The sequence below is a fragment of the Engystomops pustulosus genome, chromosome 3, assembly GCF_040894005.1.
Source record: "Engystomops pustulosus chromosome 3, aEngPut4.maternal, whole genome shotgun sequence".
Classification (NCBI taxonomy): domain Eukaryota; kingdom Metazoa; phylum Chordata; class Amphibia; order Anura; family Leptodactylidae; genus Engystomops; species Engystomops pustulosus.
In genome coordinates this window covers 72,497,135-72,510,235 of record NC_092413.1, presented here as the reverse complement: position 1 = coordinate 72,510,235, position 13,101 = coordinate 72,497,135, and the positions used below count along the sequence as shown (strand labels likewise).

At 38.0% G+C, this 13,101-nt stretch overlaps 1 protein-coding gene and 1 long non-coding RNA gene across 8 annotated transcripts in view; one reads left to right on the top strand and one right to left on the bottom strand.

Moving 5' to 3' along the window:
- The window catches only part of ARID1B (AT-rich interaction domain 1B), a 310,106-nt gene that overhangs the window by 152,923 nt on the left and 144,082 nt on the right, over positions 1-13,101 (top strand). The window lies entirely within an intron of this gene.
- The window catches only part of LOC140121459 (uncharacterized), a 53,226-nt gene that overhangs the window by 1,409 nt on the left and 38,716 nt on the right, over positions 1-13,101 (bottom strand). The gene's annotated exons all lie outside the window — the stretch shown is intronic.

Below are 13,101 nucleotides of genomic sequence, written 5' to 3'. Positions count from 1 at the left end.
GTATAAAAAAAAAAAGTTAAAAAATTAGATAATTAAAAAGAAAAGTTTTAAATCTAAACGTTTAAATCACACCCCCTTCACTTTAATGCAAATAAAAATGATCAAACAGAATCATAAACCTGTTAGTTATCATTGTGACCAATAAGTCCCAATCTATCAAAACATAAAACAGGTTATTACCTGTGGTAAACCTTATGATGAGAAAATAACGCCCAAATGTTCATATCAAATTTTTTTTTGCCATTTCACAACACTTATAAAGGTGACTAAAAAGGGATCAAAAGGCTGTACAGTGCCTATGATGGTAGAAATAAAAACCTCAGCTCTTTCCGCAAAAGCTGACTCTTTACACGTGTCCATACACCAAAGTATGAAAAAGTTATTGGTGCCAGAATATGATGAAATGAGGAAATATTTTTTCATGCAGAAGGTTTTAATAATGTATTTAAACCTAATAAAACTACATTTGGCATCCATGAAATCATACCAGCCCAAATAATAAAGTAGAGGTGTCATTTGGAGTGCAAAATGAACGCCATAGAATAAAAGCCCACAAGAATATGGTACAAATGCGTTTTTTTTTATCAATTTCAACAACCGCATTTGTAATTTTATTTTTAGTTTGCCCAAATATTTAAAATATCATCTATCCACAAGATAGGGGATAAGTTGATCAGTGAAGGAACGACTACTGGGACCCCACCGATTACAAGAACGAGACCCCTAGTTCTTCAGAGAACAGAGATACTATTATCACTAATTGGTGGAGCGTCAGGACGAGCATGCACCCCGCCCCTCCATTCAATTCTGTGGGAGTGCTGAAAGAGGCCGAGCACAGCACTCGACTGTCTACGACCTCTTCCAGAATTTTGTGCTGTATATATTCTATCACTGATATGTGTCCCTCTGGGAGAAACTTCCAAACACCATACATAACTTGGTTAATGTTTCACATGACCTTTTACACACGAAGGCAGCCTATGCTTCACCCCTATAAAGGTGCAATGAATGTAGACGACACATCCATGTTAACAAAGAGCATTATACACAGAAAGGACAAATAAAGGGGAGTTATCCAGAGTACTGTCACCTATCTCCTATCGGCAAAAATGGTGATGTGTATAATGTATGACTAAAATAGAAATGGAAATGTATTCAATAAAACAAGCAAAATGTTTTTCAGGCTATAGAGCCCTTTCTCAACTTTATATACACTCAAAGGCAAACTTAAAAGGGGCAGGGAAGTTCAATTGGTTCCTCCCTTATGCTATAAAAATAGAATATATGGCCATCAATGTTCAGTGCATAAACAGAAAGTTGCTTCTATACCTGGGGCTTTAATGGGTTTTCCAGTAATCATGTTGCTGTATAATCCTCCTGATCGACTTCTGGTCTCCAGAAGATGAGAGGACTTCATCTTCCTACTTTTATCACTCACAGGAACCCAAAACAAGTGTCTTTTAGCATTTGTAAAGTAACTATGTGAAACTAGTCGAACCAGTAAAATAAGGCAGAAGCATTGGGTTACACTACTTAGCAGCTTCATTTTGTAGACAAAAAGCAGCCCTAAATAAGCCTGTATCTGGTTCAGAGTAGATTAAAGCATGTGCTTTCTTGCAGGATAAATGATGTGGAAATCCCATTCACCTTGATGTGTCCTTTTCAGTCTTCTTTTTTTTTTTTTCTCTTTCGCTCTCCCTCCTGCTCATATACTCCCTCCTCCCAGTTTCCTGTTCTCTCTCGTTCTTTTTCCCCCCTCGCTCATCCTTTGAAAGTAGTTGAGAAAAGTTCAAAGCACTGAGGTTCTCCCAGCAAGCATGTGGACTGAATAAGAAATGATGATGGGAAGCTTCAACTATAACAAAAATAAATAAATAAAACATTCCTACTTACGAAATTAACAGCTTAGAAAATCTAAAATTTGAAAGGCCTTAGATTTTTTTTTTCCCCCATAAGTTTACTGTACTATGTAAACACTATGGGACAAGATAAGGTTACTGCTCCGTTTATTTAGTCTAATTAAGGTTGGAGGCACATGGGGCTGGTTAGCTGTGACCAACTTACTAACACACTACAATCTACAATAGCAGCATTGTGTTTGTTTATTTTTATATCATGTACAGCGATTAAAAGGCCAATCTAATAAAGGGACCTTTAAAGGGACCATATTCCTTGTATAATGTAACTTTGCAGGTTCACAAAAAAGGTTTTAGAATTCTGTTCTGATGGTAATTTCCTGTATGTAGAATTTCTGAGAACCTAACAGCTCTGAAGACAGCAGGAATATTGTGGGCAGAATACTTGTATTCTACAAACAGAAGATTTTCTGTTAAAGGGCTTTTCCAGGTGCACACTTGAAGGCCTGTCTTTAGGATATACCATCTACATAAGATTGCTGTGAGTTCTTCCCTAGGCCAATCCATCCCAGCCAATTGTTGTGCAAGGATAGCAGGCTCTCTATTGTTTACATAGGTCCATCTGTCTGCATCCTGTCAATTTAGTAGTAAGTGGAAGGGTTTTGCATCTTTGTCCCTTTCACGATAATGGCCAAAGCTGCGATAATCATGCACAGCAGGTACTGTGTAGACAATATGCAGCATAAACAACACATCGAATGTCATACATAACAGTATGATCCCCAATTGGTGTTATACCAAAGAAAGATATATACCCTTTAATTGGTCAGATTTAGCATAGTACATCTATCCTCTATATGACCAGAGAGGCTTACGTGGCCAATTTGGTCTCTGTCAGATCATTTTTATTTCTTATAGGGGGGGGGGGGGGCTGTATATACGTAAGGGGTTAAACAAAATATGAATAAATTTTTAATGCATTTTTAAAATATTTGCGCAATCGTTGTAAAAAGTAAATAAGCTCCAGTTCCATTTAACCGTTAAAATGCCAGTGGCTTGTGGGTGCCACCTTCTTGAGCTGGTTCGTCTCCCCCCATGATGTTAAAAAATTTTTTTTAAAGTTCACATAACTCCTGTTTCCTTACAAATTATATAAAAATAAACAAATGAAATCATAAACAAAATGAGAGGTGTAATTTGCAGCACACAGTGAAATATGTAAAAATGTGGTCTAAAAGAAAATGGAATTGAATATGGAATTTTGTGGGGAGTGAAAATGCATTAACCCACTAAGGACTGGGTCCTTAAGGGGTTATTAATGATGTTCTTGAGATTTTGGCAAGGGATTGCTTTCATGTAAGTTGCTGTAGGGCTAAGGAATCTGCAGTTCTTTTCTGTTCAATCACGGTTTGCCACATCGCTTTATGTTTATTGATAAACCGTATGTTGTTGCACAATTAATATACAATTAATATTGTCTTCTGCTGCATTTTTGATATCTACTGGAGCTTCTCTTTGAAACCCCACATCCAAAGTTGTATAATAAAGAAGATGATTGCTTGTCCCTCTAAGCACCAGAGCTGAGCTATAAACACTTTGAATGTTACTTAGTTTGTAAAGCTGCAGGTTTTTTTTTCTTGCTGCAGCATCTGAACTGTCTGACTTTAAAGAAGTGCCTGAATATCTCATTGTGAAAGTACTTGAGAACTAATAGCTGCGCTTTTTACAATAAAAAATGAAAACGGGACCCATCCCCTTTTAGTTAAATAGCCTTTCTTGGCACAAAGAGGCCACTTTTGAAATAGTATTTCAGAGGGAGCTGACTAAAAAGTGATACTTAAGGAACGAGGCTTTGCACCTCTGTTTAAATGATAGACAGCTGCAAGACGAGGTAATGATCTGTCTTCATGTTTGATGCCTTCTTTTATCAGTCCAAGGCTTTTTCACTGAGTCAGATCTATTGATTAGCGTTAGTCTACTTCCCAGGCAGCCTGCTTTGCATTGAAATGTCACAGGCTTGGGATCCTTAAATAGTGTTCCAGGAAAGAGCATGAACCCTGCCGAATGCTGCCTGCTAAATTATATGTTTTCCGAGCGGTTAGCTAGTGTAATGGTTTTGCATCCCTAAAAATGTTAAATGGGGTCATTTTATACCTCCTCTTTAGTAAACGGTGAGAAAAATGGGGTCATATGGAAAACTTACCTCAAAATGATGCTCCTTGTTTAACACTTCTTTTAGCAGCTGGGCTATAAACTCTTGACCAATTGTACAAGTTTAATGCTCAAGGCTTATGAGTTTTGTATCAAGAATTACCAAGGTTAGACCTGATTCCCATCTTTTCTCTCCACAATATGATCATTTATACTTGAGGAAAGTTCTAGGACGTAGACATCCCCCATACAGTACGTTGGTCCTTGTACTCTCTGCTGCTGAACTCCCAACCAAAGAAGAGGATAGAGCTTAGTGTTAGTTTTTCTCAGATGTATATGATTTTGTGATTAAGAAACAATCAAAAATTATTTTGGTTATGTAAGTATTAGTCTTGGTTTTGGTGTATGTCACTGTAGTATGACATGAAAAGAAGTCAATGGAACTTTTCTCTAATGCTACATGCCTCACATTTCAAGTCAAATGGCTTTTCTCGCAATTGCTGCTTCACAAGTTATTTCACATTTGGGGTCTCCATAGCCTTAAACATTGAACATTAATTATGCAAACCCTATATAATGCACGACCAGTGTATTTTTACTGGGTCACTTTTTGTCTATCCCCAAACCTAGTAAAGTATAGTCTTATACTGTACATTGAGAGGCTGAGCTCTGACTTGGTGCTCAAGTTCGCTAGCTAACAATCTGCTAGAAGTACCTGCCAACTCAAACCTGCTGCATGCAACCACCACTACATGATGACATAGTCTCAAACTCTGCAACGGCTACTGCCCTGGAACTGTTCAAAAAGGCAGTGGTACTTCTTATATATGCATCATTGTGTTGTTACCCAACAAGAATTACAAGTCCATGTCTGGGATCAAGTGTTTACAATGCAATGGAAATGCTTGTGGGCGGGGCTTGGCCCGATCGCATCTGCGTTTCCAGTAAAATGTACCTAATGCAAAACACCAGGTGGTTGTTTTTCAGATTTTACTGAAAACACACATTGGATCAGTCTGAGCTCCACCCACAGGGTTTGTATTGCATTTGTAAAAGCACATCAGAATGCCACGTGTGACATTTTCCGTGTTAATGGGCCTGTCATGAACCACATTTGCTTTAATATGTTCTATTTTTGAAAAAGAAATGTATTTGTAGTTTGAATACCTTGTTGTAAACATCTTTCTTCTGTATATATAATATATGTAGTATGTGTGTGTGTGTGTATGTATATGTATATATATATATATATATATATATATATATATATATATATATATACAATATATTTAAAACTAATCTCATATATAATATAAATGTATTCATTGATAGAGGTAATATATTCAGAGAATTAACGGTACATTGTCAAATGTTTTATGAAGGCTCTATATTTATTATCTTACCTGTATTTGAGCTATCTGGAATAACTTACGATAAAAGTAGAGGTCATTCCTTACATACTAATCATAACCAAGCTAAATGCCACAGTAACCTACAATGTGTAGTGGAAAGCATTATAAATATAGCACATTAGGATTCGGACTTCCGCATTCAGATGCTTTGGTAATGCATGATTTATGCCTTCATCTGGACAACTTTGGAGGAGATGTCACAATAAAGAGACGCTCTTAGGATTCTGGCAGCGCCTTGATTTGTTTAGGACAAGAGGGGAAGGAAGTAAGTAAGTAGAGGCAAATATTTTGCATTGCCTTAAGTGACAAGCAACAAATTAATGGTTTCAGAGCCATTAAACTCTCCAGCAATCATGCTTCAATTTGTTGTATAAAGAAATATTTGGGGATGAAAAGCAATTTCAGTTCATCCTCCTACTCAAAAAGCATTCCTCAGGGCATCCCTGTCACATGAAAAGTTTTTTTTTTCCTTGATCTTTAGGCGATATTTAACTGGCCTGTGAAAGGTTATAAAGCATTTATTTGATGCATTGTAAATGTGGCGTTATACAATTATAACAAAGTCCAACTTACTGTTGCACATTTCCAGAAGTGATTTGATCCCAACATGTATCTCTACAGGGTATTTTTATGCTACATTGATGGTCTACACTTCTTGACAAAAATGCATCACTATTCTTTGACAACATGGGCATCAAAGGCAGATGGCAAAGGTCCCGCTGAAGGACACAATAGACACCTCAATAAAAATGAAATATTGACTGAGCAAGACTTGTAGTAGCTCATGGTAACCAATCAGAGCTCAGCTTTCATTTTTATAAACTGCTGTGGCAAAATGAATGCTGAGCTCTGATTGCCATGAGAAATTTAAAACAGTTTTGCTCTGAGACACTTCTGATAAATCCCCTCCTGTATATTTATGATAATACTATATTTGCATCAGATCCCCTGCTATAATGCATTTGTTATAGAACTTGTCATCTCATAATGCAAAGAGATACATCATACTCATTCTGAGGCTTTGTTCCTGTGATGATCATCAAGACAAAATTGTTATAAAAGGTGGGATGTCTTTGCCCCACTGTATGGAGTGCTCAGCATGACCGCATATGTGCGGTTATATGGTGTTTAATTATGGAAAGGATGGAAAGAAAATTTATGGCACTTCCGTTCTTGGTGTATCTTTATTTTGGCTTCAAGATATCATATAAACCCAGAACCTCGCAGCGGTTCTCAGTTCACGTGTTTTAGTATTAGCCTTGAGTATCCCCTAAAGTAGGGTATGAAATGTCCTTTCTTGATATATCTTGCCTGTTTACCTATAAAAAAAATTCACTTCTAGAGTCATTTGCAAGTGAGGTGCGGAGTACCATGCTGGAGAGGGAGCTAAACTGAAGCTAGACTTAAGACACCCCTTTATACAGGTTTATAGCACCTAGAACTATGCTATGGGAAATGAATTTTACCTTAAACTGTACACCTCTCAGCCAAAGGAATGTTGTGATGGTTGAGATACTGAACAAGTTCAAGAGCTGCCTAGATATCCATCCATCTGTTTTTGTGGTCCTAGTGTCATTTTTGAAATACTTCTTGAAACAAGTACATGAAAAACTGATTGCACTAGGATGATATAAAAGGTAGTGTGTGTTTTTTTACATTCATATTGGGGGAGATGCATTGAATTTTCAGTCTTTAGACCAGTGCAGGGTACAACTAGAAAGTTTTCTTCTGCGTCAGATTAATCATCGTGTCTGATTCTGGATGATTAATCTGGTGCAGTATAGGACTGGTGAGTTGTACTTTGCACCTCCTATTAGTTGGTCTAGTTTGCTGCACCACAATATGGAATTTTATAAGACACAGACTGAAGTTTTTGGCGCAAAGGCTATTTTCTGTCTATCCATGCACCAAAGTTCCGGAGGACACAGCCCTATTTCGGACAAGTTGATACCGACTAAAAATGGTCTAAAAATTTCAATAAATGTAGTATGTGGCATTTCAGATGCAAATTACTCTAGTTTTCTGGTGTAGACAAATTGATACATCTCCCCCATTGACTTCAATTGGCATGTTCCACACACAACTCAAAGTTGGAGCGTGTAAAACATCCGATACATTGTTCTCTCCATTAATAGAGTCCAGTCCATGCAAGAGCAGAAGTAGGCTTAGAAGCTGGGACCATTTTACAGAAATAAAAAAAATGGCCACTCGATTCTGAGACTACTCTATGCATTCTGTATGGAAATAAATTGGTAGTATAACAATGCTTGGTATTTTAATAAACTCTGCATTTAATAAACTATATTGAATGATTAATCTGTGGTAAAAATAAAAGAAGCCTACAGGGGGAGATTGATCAAAAGTGTAGAGTAGAACTGTGCCCATGGCAACCAATCAGAGTGTAGTTTTAAAATTAAAGCTGAGTTCTAATTGGTTACCATGGGCAACAAGAACAGTTTTACCTCAGACATTTCTGATAAATCTCCCCCACAATGTGTATGTGAGCAATGTAGAAAAGGAATCTAACATTAAGGAATGAGGCCTTAGATAACATATATAAGTGGATCACTACAGTATTGGACATAAGTAACCACTTATGTCTTCCTGAGGGTATGGATAGTCGGAGCAGTCACCAGGTAGGCATGATGTGGTTGTGGTGCAGCCAGCCACATCAATTAAGTAGTTGTGAACATAATTCATAAAGAAATTATTATCTAGAAACAGTTTAATGTTAAAAGTACATATAACTGTTACTGAATAATAATTTCTTTATGAATTATGGTCACAATTGCTTAATTTATATGACTGGCCGGATCACAACTGCATCCTGGCAGCTGCATCTCTTCGTTCCCTGAGTGGGTATGTATTTCTCTTTCTCCTCTTTTCAGACTGGCCTGCATGTCTGCCTCAGTTAATCATTCAGTAGCTTAACCTATCTATTTTCATTGGTTGCCATGTTTCTGAGTATAAATGGCTTCTACCGGAAACGTGACTATTTTACATATGTTACCATTCTGAAACCCACGTATAGCTAAACTTTTCACCTTAGGGTTATGTAGCAGTAATATATAATAATGGAAAGTTCTAGTCATTGCCTTCCATTATTGGAGGGTGTCCTCTATGGACTCTCCCCACCCCCTCCTTGTTTCCACTTTAATATAGTTTTCCCATCTTTAATTTTTCCCTCCCTCGCAAATAGTCTCTCAGGGGAACAAAAAATCTCCCAGCCTTTCTTGGGAGTAGGGGGTGGATGAAAAAAAATCAGCCTGGTTTCCTCAGAAACCGCAGCTGCTGCTTGAGCAGAAAACACGTCAAACCGGCCCTCCAACACGCACAGATGTGCCTTTGTAAAAATCCATATAAATTCTAAGGTTTGAGTGCTGAAGGCACATGCCCTCCCCTAAGAGGAAGGGGCCAATGTAAATGGCAGCCTGGAGCCCTTTTTCACCATGCAATCATTCCCTCCTGGTATAATGATCTTTCCTGTCATGGGGTTTTGGACTGCAAAGAAGCAGAGCTAACAGTCTGACAAAGGTTCAAGGCATAATAACTTCCCGGATGGGTGGTGTTTTTCAGCATATTCCAGTCTTTTTTAACCTCTCATATTTGACTTGTGTGTTTTATGGTTGGTTTATGCAACCCTCGGCATGGGGTAATGTACACTGCATGTAGTCACTGAGGACATACAAGAACATATACAGTATGTTCTTTGGAACTCGTAGGGTTCTTTCCTTTCATGCAGCTTTACATCACGGATGTGTTCTTCCACAAACTGGATAAGTCACAACTCGTTCTGTGTAATTAAAATGAGGAGATGAGAGTTGAAAGGAATGGAAAATATAAAAAGGGATGAGAGCGCAGTGGATAGGAGGGGGGGATGTTGTTAAGGGGGTGGGGCAGGGACACAGCCATGGAAGGGAAGAGTAGAGGGCAGGAACATGTACTGCTGAAGCAGACAAAACTAGGCCTGGCAGCTCTCTCTGTGGGGGATGGTGGGAACTCTGCTGCCTGTTATTGGCTGCTTTCTAGGCTCCGGAGCAGCTGTGGGAGCAGAGCACAGGATGGCAGTTACAGCTCAGACACTTTGCTCCCATTTGTTTAATAGCTGCTTCCAGCCGGAGCCAAATGCAGGGCTCATCAACCTTGACTGGCGGGAAAACACTGAGTCCTTTCCTTTCTTCAGCTCAAACTGTTATATGTAGGAGCTATGCACACGCAGACATTCCCTCAGACTGCTGTGAGGCAGAATACATTTTTGTGTAAAACTGTTAAAAATAAAAGACATTGATAATTACAATGGACGAACCTTTCTCCATTCTCTCTGTGATTGTATAGACATTAAAGTAATAACCTATTAGGCAGATATATTAGCATTATAGATTATCAGCCGCAAAATAACTTTAATATCTGATAATTCAAAAATACTAATAATCTGCCATGGTTTAGAACTGAGAAGACCTAGGACATATGGCTCTAAAACAGAGGTCAAACAAAAAATCTCTTTCATAATAAAGCATGATCATAATTCTTAATACATCATAATGTTATCAGTTGTTTTTGTGTAAAATGGTTTTATTTGCTTATTCAACTTATTAATTTTTTTTCTGTATTAGGGCAATTTTAACCTTTTTTTCATTAAAGAAAAAATATCCATTGGTCTGTGCAATGTGCACTGTACATAATGTAACAGGTACATCCTGTAACTCATGACAGATCGTATTGATAGGTCATTGATATGTTGAACCTTTTTATTGCATACACAATGTGTTGCCTACTGGGATTTTCAATTCTATGTTTAGCTTCTGGTAAAGGGTTAAAAGTCCACCCCATATCACCTAAAATTATTTGCCACTGTACATGAATTACTGCATTTTTTATGGTATGCAAATTAGTAGACAAAGAGTCAAATTCTGAATAGAAGAGTCATAGTTTCTCCAGGCTGCCAGTAAACCCCACATCCTTCTTTTGATTGACAGCTCAATGTCTCTTAAAACCTCACCCTGAGCAGACAGGAAGTCCTCTTCTTGTCCTTACCAGAATGTTGTCCCTCTCACTGCATTGAGAATTTAGCAGTGAGCACTGTATGGGAAACTGCAGACCTTCTGACCATTTCATGTGGCAACATAGACAGACAAAGGCAGAAAAAGTTTGGGAAATGATTTTACTGCTGGGAGGGGTCAGATTTAATTTGGGAAGTCTGTGGTGCACTTTTCAACAAAGGCACAGTGATGACAGGATCCCCTTAAGCGAAGTACTATCTTAATACCTCACAGAAGCAAGAAAGTAATGGAGTGTTCGCCTTTACGTGTTTTGTTTTTATGTGTATGTAAATAAAAAAAAATAATGATTCAGGATTTATGGTGCGCGAATGTGGATTATTTACCCTGTACATTAGTTCATAATGACGTTGTGTGAGCTGCTACAAATTCACTGGTAAGCATAGTGGATAGGATTCAAGCAAGTTTCATCCATATGACAATCTGTGATGATCACACTATCATGACAGGACGCCCCGACAACCTTATAATACCGCAAGTTAGCATTTGTCGTTCAATGATTGGCTGCAATGTGTCGCCGCAGATCCCTGGCCTTAGATGGATTTGTTTCTATGATGGTTCGGTTGGTTTGTCCCACTTGTCCTTATGTGCATGAGGAATGTACTGTGGTGTCTCCGTAGGTGCTGTTTTGTTATGTCTTTTGAATGACTCTAATGTCATGCATCTACATGTTAGACACACTTAATGTCTAGACATAGGAGGAGAAGATTTCAAGCTGCTGCTGTCCAAGCAGCAAGTTATATAAAGAGACATCCTCAATCTATCAGCCATCAATAGCAATTCACTCAGACTTCCCATTGTAATGGAGCTCCCTTCCCCCAAGCACTTTTTCCTCTTCTGGGGGAGGGCTTGCTGCATTTCTGAATGATTTCATTGCCTCTGTGGTTCTTGTGAGCAGGGCAGTATTCATGCTGCTGGGGAAAATACTGTCCAGAAAGGAGGACATCACTGTATACAAAATGTCAATATGTTCTAGTAATAGGTGATCAGTACTGGCCATGCTCTCATATTCCTTTAAAGTGTTGTAGAGCTGCAATGTTAGAGGATCTTGCTCACCCTGTGTAGATGCAGCCCATTTGTCAATCTGTTACTGGTGTCTGGATTTCCATGTTGCAGAGAACATTCTGCTTTGTTTACAATGCTGTTTTTTCTGCCTCTGTCTGCATGTGTTTAATGTTCCATGTTGCATATTTGGTTTGCGCTTCCTGTTGTTTTAATACCATACTGTGATATGTCCCATTTTCAGCATTATTTACCCATTTGCTACATCTAATTTTGTAGGCAGCGTTGGCTGTTTGCATCTAGGAGCTGGAAAAAAAAAGTAACGTCATAGATTTGTGTTCCCGACACAGCTCTGCCCCATGACGCTTGTATAGAACTAAAAATGGCATATTATTATCTATATCCCCACTTATGTAAAACATACATATATACATAAGGGAACAGGGATAAAAATGCATATCTAAGTAGGTTCTATTAAAAATTATGATGTTATAATATTTTCCTTATGTTATAGTTACTTAATCTTACTTTAAAATTAATTTCTATTTTGAGGAAGATTGTAATATACTATATTAACTTTACTTCTATCTTTGTTGCAAGGAAATATATTTCATGTAAAATATAAAAAATGTAAACGCATAATGTTACATAGAATGTAAAAATAATGTAAAACAAAGGCATTATCCAGGCCTTCGGTACCTGCAGAGAGCCACTGCTGTTTGAGCTGGTGGCTACAATAATCATCAGTAATATTTCTGTTTACTGTGCTGGTAGAATGGATTATGGAGATGGGTTTAGTAGCAGTGACCCCTCAAGGTGTATTAAAAATTCAGTGACTATTCTGTACACATGCTGGGTATTAAATAAAAAAATAGAAGCCGTGGTTGGTTTCCATATGTCACATACTGTACGGGATATTAAACAAAAGGAACATATAAATAAAGGGTTTATTTTCAGAAGTAAAATTCATGCAGCTTTTCTAGTGTCCAAGATATGCACATTCAGTGCTCATTCTGCTATGAATATTTTAAACCCGAAACATTTGTGGAAGACCTGTGCCTTCAAACTCAAGGGGAAATGATTTTTTCGCTAACATATATGATATACAGTGGGTGCGGAAAGTATTTAGACCCATTTAAATTCTTCGCTCTTTGTTTCCTTCAGCCTATTGGTAAGAACAAAAGTTCCAATACACCCATCTAGGCAGAAATGTAGATATTTTTGTTTTATTTTTTTCTTGTTTAATAAATTATCACATGGTCATAAGTATTCAGACCCTTTATTCAGTATTGAGAAGAAGCACCTTTTGAGCTAGTACAGCCATGAGTCTTCTTGGGAACAAGTTTTTCACACCTGGATTAGAGGATCCATTCTTCCATGCAGGTCCTCTCTTGTTCCCTCAGGTTGCATGGTAAACAATGGCCGGCAGCCATTTTCAGAGATGCCCAATTGGGTTTAGGTCAGGTCTCTGGTTGGGCCAGCCAAGACTGGTTACGTAATTGTTCGGAAGCCACAGCTTTGGTATTTTCGCTGTGTGCTTAGGGTCATTGTCATGTTGGAAGGTGAACCTTCGGCCCAGTCTGATGAAAGAAGGAGTCTTTCATCCTGGATGTCTATGTAGTT